The sequence below is a fragment of the Ptychodera flava genome, chromosome 7 (assembly GCF_041260155.1).
Source record: "Ptychodera flava strain L36383 chromosome 7, AS_Pfla_20210202, whole genome shotgun sequence".
In the NCBI taxonomy this organism is placed as follows: domain Eukaryota; kingdom Metazoa; phylum Hemichordata; class Enteropneusta; family Ptychoderidae; genus Ptychodera; species Ptychodera flava.
Genome location: NC_091934.1, coordinates 10,082,526 through 10,095,176, shown reverse-complemented (window position 1 = coordinate 10,095,176; position 12,651 = coordinate 10,082,526). Strand labels below are relative to the sequence as shown.

Sequence of the window (12,651 nt, the reverse complement as noted above, 5' to 3'; positions counted from 1 at the left end):
AAGGGGAGTAAAGTGTTTATCGTCCATGCCGCACGCGAAGCCTCAAAAAGTCGTGTAAAGAGATCATTAGTTTCATAGACTACGACAATGATAATACGAACTGCGGAAGCGTGAGAATTTAATGCTTGTATATTCCGAAGGAATTACGTAATATTTGGAAACAATTATAAACTGGAAGCTGGTCGCATTACCGTGCACATGCGTTCCGTAAGCATTGTAACCAGGGTATAGTCGGTTGGGCGCGACGTTACACGGTATTAGCGCCGAGATTCAGTGGGTTTTTTTCTCGAAAAATAACGTTACTTTGTCTGAGTTAATTTTATTCTAAATTTATGCCTATGCTATCTTTGAAATCGGATATAACTTCGCAGAAGTTACGTATAGTGTGAGGTCATCTGGCATTTGCTCCGTACATAGCCGTAAGCGCCGTGTTCATCGCTCACGTGACCGACGACTAGAAATGATTGACATCTCGCCCACGACGTATTGATATCATCCCAAAAGTAGTTCAGAAGTTTAAACGCGGAAATCTCCTTTCACTTTACAAAAAACAATGAATTCTTGGCTTGTGCATGTGATAAGTATATTATTCCCTAAAATTTTTTCTTCGTTCAGCTCGGAAAATACTCGTGACATAATAACCGTATTACAACTCGTCTTCGACTCGTGGTGACACGGTCATTAAATCACTAGTATTTTCCTTCGGAATATTCCTAAGGAATAATATCTAATTAAATTCTCTTTGTGATTATTTTACAAAAGTCATCGCAGACAATCTATGTACATATACATCAGTACATAATTGTGCATATATGGAATAACGGTACCGTTGAGATGAAAATATTTTGTAGCAATAAAAAGCATCGTCTGTTCTCTTCTCCCAATTTTCTCCCATAGTTATCTTCCAACGATGATTTCTGAAGCTTTGATATTGCTCCTGCTCAATCTAAGTGGCAAAACCTGGAGCATTGTTGTACAAAATACTATGTGCCATGCAGTTGGCGACAATATGACTTTTAGTCCGGACACATGCTCGAGACTTGACGGCTCCGCCGACTGTACACGTGTTTGGAAGTATTCGAGATATCGCACGACACCTATACGGTGGGCCTGCAACTGTGATTCTGACTGTTCAATCTATGGTGACTGTTGCATCGACTACCTGGACGTTTGTCAGAACAAGTCCTTTCCCAATACGCCGAATGAATCCAGACAGAATGTGAAAGATCTATATGTATGCGCCGGAGTGGACGACTTGAGTGCGATAAAAGCTTGGATGATTGGTCGATGCCCGCCATCATGGAAAGATAATTTTGTAAGAGATAACTGTGAGCAGAAAGCATCTCTGGGTGAGTTTTCTTAATTCCCATCTTATCCTAAATTTGTTGCTTTGTCTATATTTGTTCCAGAGCTACCCTCATGGTTTTTTTTATTGTTGTGTTCAACAAAATGTGCACCTTAGCTTTGCCAGACAAAAGGTTAGCACACAACTTAAATATTCATAATATTGTATTAGTAAAATTAATAGGCTAAAAAGTGCGAAGCTCTCTTGTCGTCATACGTACAAAGCACCACAAGGAAGCGGCTATATTTGTATTATGATACCTAACTGCAACAGGGTAAGGAAAAATAGAAAACGGAAACAGAAAATCGCATCACTCCATCACTTCAGCCAAGTATTAAGGACTGGAAACAGTTGGAGTAATTTATTTTCTAAGCTTTATGACTTATCGAATCATTTTGTCTGTCTTTCTGTGTGTCTGTCTACCTGTATGTCAATACATTTAAAATCTCCTGTAAGGATCAGTGCATAAAAGTAAAACATCACTTAGTAGAACAGGCATTAACACGTATTATGCCAGTTCTGTGTCATTGACGGCAACTTGCTTGGCAGCACAAAACATACTAATCTGTCGCAGTTGAAGCTGTATAACTTAGAATCGAAATCGAGAAGTTAGTCATTAGAATAACATGATTTAGTACACTTATGCAGTGGTTTAGTCTTTATCTATATCTGTATCCAAAGACGTCTATATCCATACGCGCATGTCCGATAAATTGATTTATTCCTTAACTGATGAACCAACAATGTGTCAAAATTACAGCTTTATTTCGAAGAAAAGTACGATAAAAGTGAAGAGGAAAAAGTGAAAACAGATGACAAACACAGACAATGCAAAAACGCAAAATGACGACAGGGCGACATATCTAAACAAAAACAACAACAGCAGCAACATCTGGCATGATACAAAGTTTGATATTACTAAAACTGAATATAAATATCAAAGTTTGATCCTTATATATTATTTATCATGACACCTTAATCATAAAGAAAAACCAATGCTTGTTTCGTGAAGATGTTTGTCTTCATATTTGTAAACTTCGCATCTGTAATGATTGTAAGTTTGTATCTTACATTTATAAATTAGGATACACGTATTTGTATTTCATTCCAGGTTTGTCGATTCAGAGTGTCCCAGTTACATGGCCCGGAGGACCAGACGTTTACCGTAACATATATTGTGCTATATGCAACGGCCGAAATAGATCAGAAGTTGTAATGTGGCACGTCAGCGTTAGTATTCGCGGAGACATAGACAGTTTGTATTCTTATCTTGAAAATATTCAAAGTCAAAAGCATGGTTCTGATCAGATGAAACTATTAACCACTTTGGTGACACAGGGTCACGCTGGCAATTTCACAGCGGAACAGATGTTCATATCAATGGAAGACATCACCGGAATACAACCAAGGGCATGTATCCCATACATTGACACTTGCAATTCGACGCTGTATGACAGTGTGAAGAAATTCGAGGCCATCCAACGGATTTGCGAATCATATTACTCTCTGACTAAACTAGTAAGCGGCCAAAATTATGAAGTATATAAAAATATCGATTGCCTTAAGTGTAACGACCCTACCGAAATAGTGTCATGTGACAGTAGTTTCTTTTCATTATTCAAGAAGTGGCCTTTTCCTTTGACACTGCTGTTCGATATAAACAGCAACACGTTTGCACAGGTGACAGTTACTAGAATGCCTTATACTCAACAGTACTCGCAAAACCTTTCGTGCTTTGAAAATGAAGTGATCGATATTGTTACACAAAGCTGCAATAAGGTTACCGAAACTGAAGTTAACGAAAGTTTCGCAAACGTTGGCTCAGATATAAATGTTAACAAAAGTTTGATAACAAATGAAACTGGACTACCAGAAATCAGTTTACGGTGTCCCATATTAAGAAACCGGCTGACTGTACAAAGAGGTGACTTTTACGTCGACGGTGATGTTTTGGTTCTGTCCTTGAACGGTATTACATTTGAAACAAAAGTTTTTCAGCTAATTGCCAACAAATCGTTGGCTTTAGTTTGTTTCACAGCCGATAAAATTTCTCACAGTCTCCAATCATGGATAACTGTGGGATGTTCTTCTCTGTCAATTATTTGCCTAATTGCTTATATTGTTATCTATGGTTTAAATAAAAACATGCACAATGAACCTGGCAAGCTTCTTTTGAATATGGTTGTATCTCTCTTGGTTGCTCAGGCAGCTTTACTCGCTACCATGGGTTTGAACGAGTTACCCAGCTTATGCATCTACATATCGGTTGCGTTGCATTACTCATGGCTGGCCTATTTTACATGGATGTCAGTTGTGAGTTTCGACATCTTTCGAACTTTTCGATCGGTCAGGCAGTCCCTGTACGTCAATCGTGGTCGATATGTTTTGCTTCGTTATTTGTTATGTGGCTGGCTACTACCCGTCCCTCTTGTGGCAGTTGCTGTGTATCTTGACAGGAGTGGGGCTGGAAATTTCAAGGTTGGATATGGCTTTGACGGTATTTGTTGGATTGGAAATAGGCGGGCTGTACTTGTATTTTTTCTGATACCAGTGGCCGCGACTTTTGCCTTAAGTACATGTTGCTTTGTACTAACCCTGTGGTATGTTATTAGGTCCCCGACAATTCTTTTAAAGATCGGAAAACGTGCTGAGTGGAAACAACATTTTGTCACGTGTTTAAAAGCGTTTATTATCATGGGCCTCACCTGGAGTGTAACCTTGTGTGACACACTCATAGAATCAGTCGAGTTGGATTACATCGCTAACGCGATAGGTTCTCTTCAGGGAGCTTTCCTATTTTGCGTCATTTGTGCTGATAAAGTCTTTATGAAACATGTTAGAAAACCAAAAGACAGTCGCAAGTCTAAAGGTACGACAAAGACAACACGGGTTAGATAAGATAAATCGACGTTTAAGTGGCAGACGGTAATACTCCGTCAACAAGATCACTGTTTATGACGATAGAGCTTAGTGGAAACTCTTAGGGTTTCGGACTTGTTTGCCTTGGCGATGATTTTTTCCTTAATTTCATCCGCCGTATCTTGATGTAAGTAATGTGTAACTGACAATTGGATTTGTTCCGTTTCAAACTATTTACTGGTTTCTTTTTCTACCTGTATTTTATAAAGAATCCCAGGACAAGTCATTTTGGACGATAACTTAAATGGCTTTGTTATCGATATATGTGTTACAGAAGTCATTCATTGTGACGTCACCTTTGCTCTTATTACGTAAAACTTACTTAATTATTACCTTTGACCTCGTGACCAATGAGTCAAGAAATCATCATCAAATCCATAAAGTGATAATGATACATGTTTGATCTCGCGTGATTTCCACATGTGCAGAGGATGATACTATGAACTTGCACCGTATATAAGATGTATGTTTACAAAGTTAGGGCGGAGTAGGCAGAAGGTGGAATGAAGAAAGGACAACACCTTGAAATATGTGACATCCGTATCTAAGAAATGAACTGTGTTATCTGTGAAAACCTTAAGCCACTACGCTATTTCTGTATCCCGACGTATTCTCACTGATTATTCCCCGAAGGGTGAAGATGAGAAGTAATATTTGTAGAGAACAAGCATGTTCATATTTTAATCGGCGAAAAGAACCAAATTGTATATTAGTATTTAAAGGTGAACTGATGATCATTTGTTTTCCATAGTAATGTTGAAAAATGACTTTGATATTCGTTTACTTTTTACATGTGTTGTTAAGCTGAAATTTACCATAACACGATATTGCTGTGTTTTGAATTTGAATGATTATATCAATGCTTTGTGTATTTTTAAATAATGTATGTATTTTTAACGCGTGAGTTTCCGGATATCTTAAATTCATTTTTAACTTTCGTCATTAATAGCACTTATTTTAATCTTTCCACGCCTTTTATAAGCGCTTTGGATTATTGTTACAAGGAGAAGCATACAGTGGAAAAATTTGCTTAACCACCTCACCAATTTAGGAGGTAATGATTTATACTGTTTTGTGGCAATATATCACATGTGATAAAACATTTAGCAAAAGCCACTCGCAGCATTTATTGATTTTTAAAAAATCTAAAATTTAAAATAACTATGGCAGCCATGAAGCCATAAAGTGGTAATTTCTATTTACGAAGAAAGTCGAAATTTTTGTAGTTAGTACGTAATAATATATTAGGTATCCGCAATTAATCACATATAACCACGATTATAGAAAGATAATCGGATTTATATACATGCAGTTGTAGTTTTCATATTTTCAAGGGTAGACTGCCCTCTACGGCAAATAGAGTTCCATTCATTAGTGCCTTAGAGGGGGGTCACAACATTGACCTGCCTCTTGTCGATCACACCGCCAAACAAGCAGCTGGCAGTTTGGTTTTTCCAACAATTTTATCCTCGTTTCTACATTGTTCAGGCAAGCTCTCTTTTTGTCTTAGGGGTCATACCCTTATATAAGTGCTGGGCATCCAGGCACATGTTTTTGGCAATCAGTATGAAGCCAAAGGTGTTAATTTTAGGTCATTCTTTCGTGGCTAGGCGTCCATGTCATTACCGCGTAACGCACGTCCTATGCCGCAGTCATTCAACATGTGCAGTTCTGCAGTAATACATCGGAGGCCGTACGGTGAATAATGTACGGGGTTTTGATTTACATGTCGTCCAGTGTTTTAACCCAGTGTGGTTGTTTTACAGCTAGGTGCAATTGATTTGTCATAACTTTCAGCAGCTATTGCCGGCTCAAGTCTGATGCATTTCGTGGAGATCTGCTCGATTACATGGACGTCAAGTTTATTTTTGTTTGCCAGATTTTCCCGCGCATCACATCATGTAGTAGCCATTTTTATCGAGCGTGTCTCACTGTTGGACACTTTCTTAGAGGCCGAGTTAGAAGGCTTCGCCTTTGGGCATTTCTGGAAACACATGCGTGTTTTAGCAAGTTTGCACAGATTTTCTGCGCCGATGGGGTTCATTCTAGCGCACTTGGCGAATTCAGGTAAGGTAAATTGGGCAATTGTGACCCATGAGGGAATTTTGGCCCATTGTACGTTCTCTGCTTTTTAAAGCGCCATCTTTCATCAACAAGGGCGTACGAACGTCTGCTTATTATAGAAGCTTACGGGGGGCAGTTCTTAATTCATTACGGTTAATTTTAGCGTGTTTTGATGGTGCAGTACTGCCAGTAGTGTCGGTGTTATCAGTTTCCGTACATTCGTTTACACTTTTCAGCCTTGCGTACATGCATATTGGGCTTATTTCAGTTGTTTTTGTTGCCACTCACATTGACATATCTCGTCATGACAGAGTGGTTTTACTATCATGTATTAATTTTGGTTGTATATACCTTATTAAGTACTACTTATGTATGCATTTTTATTTGCATAGTTTTAATTACCCAATCAAGGTATATTCCCTTTTTACAGCATGATTAGTGCAATATCTTACCGGTAACCATTTTGGTGGCCATTTGCACTAGTGCTGTTTTTGTACCCTCTCATACCTTGTCAGGGGAGAGTGGTTTACCAATATTATTGGTTGGATTTACCTTCTGTTTCAAGGGTTGATTTAATTTGTAGCCACGTGCACTGTTTAATTTTTGCAGTGGTTATTTTAATTTCTTTGTACTTAAATTATTGTGTTACCAGGGTGAAGGGTTTACAATTTTTACATTTTATTATGCAGTGCAAGTGTTATTTTATTTTTCTTCCCTATGCTGGCATGACTATTCTTATCATTAGCCAATAGGGCCAAAGGTCTAGTCCACTTTACTTGCTGTTAGTATTTCTCTTTATCAACAGCATGCCACCGAAGCGAAAAGCATCGGCCACCAGAGCAGCTACAGCTTAACGCAAGGTTTCATCAACAACAACATTTGCTGTCCCTGTGAGAGCATCGGTCAATCCTCCACATGCAGCTGAACCGATTCAAGAATTCCTACAAGTTCCCAGTACCAGTCAACATAGCGAACAACTTGTTGCTGCAGTGTTAACGCCTAGTGTCACTTCTTGGACTCACACCGATACCAGTGCATTAGCAGCCATTATGTCGCGAACAGTCATCCAGGGTTTAAAGGATGTTGGCCTTTTCACCTCCGCAAGCCCAGCTACTACATCTCCAGCTGTTGCCCAATCAGTTAACAATGACATTACCAGTCAGGGGGTTTTAGTTTCTAGGCAACTGGCATCCCCTCACAGTTTCTACCAATCAGTTTAAGGTGGAAGTGAGCAGGCTTCTGCTGCAAGCCCTTAACTGTCTGTTCATCTAGGAAAACATACCAACGTGCATGGAGACTTTTTATACAGTTCATAGGCAGCCTATTTGGGGTGCATTGTCCATCACTACCACTCTCAGACGTGCATGGAGAATTTTTATACAGCCACTTTGGGGTGCATTGTCCATCACTACCACTCTCAGACACGGCTATTGCATTGTTTATTGGTTACCTTTCCAGACAGCACCTAGCCCCATCCACTGTGTCAACTTACTTGTCAGGCATAAGCTATGTTCATAAACTTGCAGGTTTTTCAGACCTAACCAATTCTTTTATGGTACACAAACTGGTTCATTTATATCGCACATTAGAGCATAAACGGGGTACTCATCTCCTATCACACGCGATATCTTGTATTGTCTAGTTAAGACCATTCCAGTGTTATTACATCAGCTTATCAGTGTTGTTTATTCAGAGCAATGTTTCTAACAGCCTTCTATGGTTTTCCTCATGATTGGGGAAATCACTAAGAATAAGCACGATAGAGATGGTGTCATTCAGTTCAATATGTTGCAGTTTCGGGAACTTCAGGTGAACCTCAGTCAATGATATTAACTCTTTTCAATTTTAAGCATAGCAGGCCGGGCACAGCATTTGTTATTTCATTTCAGAAGATTGATGTGGCTGACATTTGCCATGTACAGGCTATGTGTGGGATTTTTGCCCTTTTAGGGGAGTGGAGCCTGGCCCACTTTTCTGTTTCCCCAGGGTCGTTGGATATAGGACGTTGTGATTTCACAGCACATCTTTAGTACATAGATTACTCTATATGTTAATGCATTTGCACATTGAATTTTGTTTGTATCCGGTCTAAAATGGCTGTGCGGCAGCCATTTTGTTTCTTGTATTTGATGACTGTGCATTCGTTCATGTAAATCTCTCAGCGATGCCTGGCGCGATTGCATTGAAAGTTAGTACATTTTTTCCCCCTTTTCACATATATATGCACGCCGTTTTTTGTAATGATTTAATCAAAAATGGCTTTGTGACAGCCGTTTTCTTTCCTGTATTCGATATCCATCCGCAGGGTCCCCAGGTATAATCCACAGGGGTTCAAGGATGAAATTAGTATTAGTGCTGTGTCCATGCATTGGGGCTCATGAGTGCAGATATCTGAGATATGCCTGTGCCAATTCTTTTTATACTTTGTACAGGGATACTACACTGTAGAATACATATGCATGTCAATTTATATTGGTGTGGCATGCATAATTAGTGCTAATTTGCATAATTCTGGATGAGAGCACTGTTTTTGGTACAACTGTGCCAAATTTGATGAAACTTTGTACAGGTGATTTTCACAGAGAGTTCTAATATCAGTCAAGGACATATGTCAGTATTGCATCAATTAATTGGTATTTTGCATATTTGATGAATTTTGCAATTAGGGTGATGTCTAGAATATACGGTGATGTCCAGAATTTACTGCAGCAGATTTAATGAAACAAATGGTCGGAATCTTTAGCACATAGCCCTACAATAGTGTACAAAGATACTTAGCAGTATCATGTTAATTAATTGCTAATTTGCATATTTCGTTCCTTTTCCTTATTAGTGGGCTATCTCCAGAAATACTTTTAAATTTTATGAAATCTGGAGCAGATGTTGATCCATCAGCATTATAATACTTTGGGAACACATTAAGGAGTTTCATTTCTTTTTTACATATTTAATGAACTTTCATAATTATTGTCATATGTCTAATAATGCTGTATCAATGGTCAAATACCATGCAAAGATATGTAGCGGTTTCTTATCAATTAATTGCTTATTTGCATATTTAATGGATTTTGGTAATTAGGCTGATATATCAAGAATAGTTCATCAAATTTCATTAAACTTGGTACAGATGTTGAGCTCAAATTGCTTTAACAGTAAAAAAAAAAAAAACACATTTATCAGTGTCAATTTAATCAGTTGGTGATTGTATATGTAGTGAACTTTCCTAATTCTAGTGATATATCCACAAATACTGTGTTAATAAACTTGGTACAGATTTTGATCTCATAGTGTTGTTAATACAGTTCATTGGCACTTAGTGGTATCATACATATATATAAATTAATGGGTAGTTTGCATTTACATAATGGATTTTGTTTTAGGGTGAATGTCCAAAGTACTGCATCAAACTTTATGAAATGTGGTACCGGTGATAATCTGTCAGTGTTAGTATAGGATGCAAAAATGTTTGGCAGCATCCTGTTGATTAGATACTTTTTGGTTCATTTAAATGACCATTATTAGTATGGCAGCTTACAGTAGTCCTCTCAGAAGACTTGTAATTAACCCTTTTCCTGCCAGACAGTATCAATTCCCCATCAGCCAAGTCAGTATAAAGGGGTTTTGAGCCAAAACACGACGTTTTTTCACTCACTTGGCTTGGTCTGTTATAGCATCTTTAGTCAAATAAAAATAATAATTAAAATAACATAAATAAAATAATTAATTAAGTTTCATCAAGTTAACAGTATTTTTGTTTTCAACAGCCTTCAAATGTACAGTATTATGTTAAAATACACCATATGGAAGATGTATTTCATTAATTTTAACCATCTTGACCTGGTGTTGAAATATGGACTTGACAGGAAGGGAGTTAAAGTACCTATTAACATGAGGGGATTATGTCATTGTCAATGACTTGTTGAACAGAAAAAGGGAAATTGGTGCTCTGCACTCATATATAGGACAGGCATGGGCCGCTATATATGGGTGCCATTCCTGGTTTGATCCTTCCCTCATTTCTACATAAGCGAGATGGGGGCCACCATACTTAGATTTTTAGCATTGTTGTTTACCAAAATAGTTACGCTTTCTTGAATTGCGTTAACCAGTTTTGTAATTTCATCAGGTTTTACCTTCGCTTCTGGTCATTTTGGGTGGGGCGGCCACACGATGTGTGGCTTGTGGCGTTTTTGAGGCCCACACCTTTGTGGTAGATTAATATGTGCCTTTTCTCCAGTGTTTTACTGTTGTGTAAATTTTTCCTCGCCAGTTGACCTTTGACCTGTGACCTCCATTGTTTGGGGTTCAGTAGTTTTCTCTCAAATCTAGGAAACTGGCGAGGAATTTTTCTTGCTTTCTCATTTTTCATATTTCATTAAAACGTCAAGGATACTTGGCCTTTCGCTCCATCTCATCATTGTTTTGGTGATTATTTATCTCCCACAAACTGAGCAAAATGACCAGAAGTGGTTTAGTTTAAATGCAGGAATATAAAACCACGATTATAGAAAGATAATCGGATTTATATACATGCAGTTGTAGTTTTCATATTTTCAAGGGTAGACTGCCCTCTACGGCAAATAGAGTTCCATTCATTAGTGCCTTAGAGGGGGGTCACAACATTGACCTGCCTCTTGTCGATCACACCGCCAAACAAGCAGCTGGCAGTTTGGTTTTTCCAACAATTTTATCCTCCGGCCTCCACCCCTCCAACCTCCATTGCTAGTCATAGGTTGGTGTTGGCGTTTTTGAGGCCCACACCTTTGTGGTAGATTAATATGTGCCTTTTCTCCAGTGTTTTACTGTTGTGTAAATTTTTCCTCGCCAGTTGACCTTTGACCTGTGACCTCCATTGTTTGGGGTTCAGTAGTTTTCTCTCAAATCTAGGAAACTGGCGAGGAATTTTTCTTGCTTTCTCATTTTTCATATTTCATTAAAACGTCAAGGATACTTGGCCTTTCGCTCCATCTCATCATTGTTTTGGTGATTATTTATCTCCCACAAACTGAGCAAAATGACCAGAAGTGGTTTAGTTTAAATGCAGGAATATAAATATTTATATGTTGTATGGATTTCTTCATTGTTGTTTTAAGACGTTTTTAGCAAACTATCGTTCCGTAAAGCACGCATTCGGCGTTGCCCGGCGATTATGTCTATGTGTAATACTTTGCCGTATTTCAGTGCTGACCCTATAGTCATACATAGTTTAAATTTGTGACGGTGACATAACATAAACCGATTTGTAAAAAAAATTCATTCAACGTCAAAGCATTTTTCCAATTTCTATTGCCATTATGGAATGCATTTTTAGATGCACTTCTGAAATTCTTTGCAAGAACACTTACAGATCCCGTGAAAAATGATGACAGCCATCGGGGGGGGGGGGGGGGCTTAAAACAGTGAATGAATAGAGGCTCAAGGAGCGGGCGGTGAGATTCTAACGTCTAGGAACGGTATTTAGTATTAAACGATCGTTGTGTACGGCTTTAAATAAATTAAAATTTTTTATGACAGATATGGATGATGTCATTATATTATTTATTTCGCCAAGAGTGAAAAATAGAAAGGAATTAAATATTTGAAAATAAATGTACATTCTGTATTCGATTTTGAGGCTTTTACGTACTGCAACATCTTTTACTTCTATACTACAGGAAAAATAAATGTTTTTAAGTTGATGAATTCTTAAGACAATAAAGATATCATTCTCTCGCACATATCTTTATGTGTTCAAGTGCATTTATGCATTTATGCTCACTTGGGTCTGAGTGTGTGCGTGTTTGGGTCTGACAATGGCGAAATGTTAGTATTTGACAATAAGTTACCGTACACCCGAGGAATAGACTTTGAAAAGTAAATCCAAAAATATCAACTGTTACTCGCACTGTTTAGACCTTCGACAAATATGTCTTTTCACTTTTGGTATAAACGTTTTCACTCCCGAGTCCAATCGGCAACCTTTTCAATAACCAGACCTGTAAAAAATATAGAAAACGTTAACGCAATAATCTTTGCCCCTCCAGAAAGCGTGTAATAGGATACACAAGTGTGATTTGCAGAGTGTAAATCCCATTACGATTGCTAATCAAACGAGTGGGTGCCAGCAGTAGCAAGCAAACTTGGCAAGCAAACTTTGCATCCATGTACTCTGCTTCGCCTGGTACATTATGTCGTGCAAAGTTTGCTTTCGTACATTATGGGTCGGGAGGGGTACATCACTGCTTAATTATATCACGTCAGTATAATAAATTGCAAATACTGCAATCTGGTATGTCGAGACGTGAAAATAAGCGTGCTATATTCGCAGTATACATATAGCATGG

At 38.2% G+C, this 12,651-nt stretch overlaps 1 long non-coding RNA gene across 1 annotated transcript; it reads left to right on the top strand.

Annotated features, from left to right (window-relative positions):
• Nucleotides 1-903: 903 nt before the first annotated feature.
• LOC139136746 (uncharacterized) lies at nt 904-11,295 on the top strand. The gene is made up of 2 exons (XR_011553238.1): nt 904-1,349; nt 2,457-11,295. It is a non-coding gene; the product is annotated as an uncharacterized lncRNA (long non-coding RNA).
• The last annotated feature ends 1,356 nt before the right edge of the window (nt 11,296-12,651 follow it).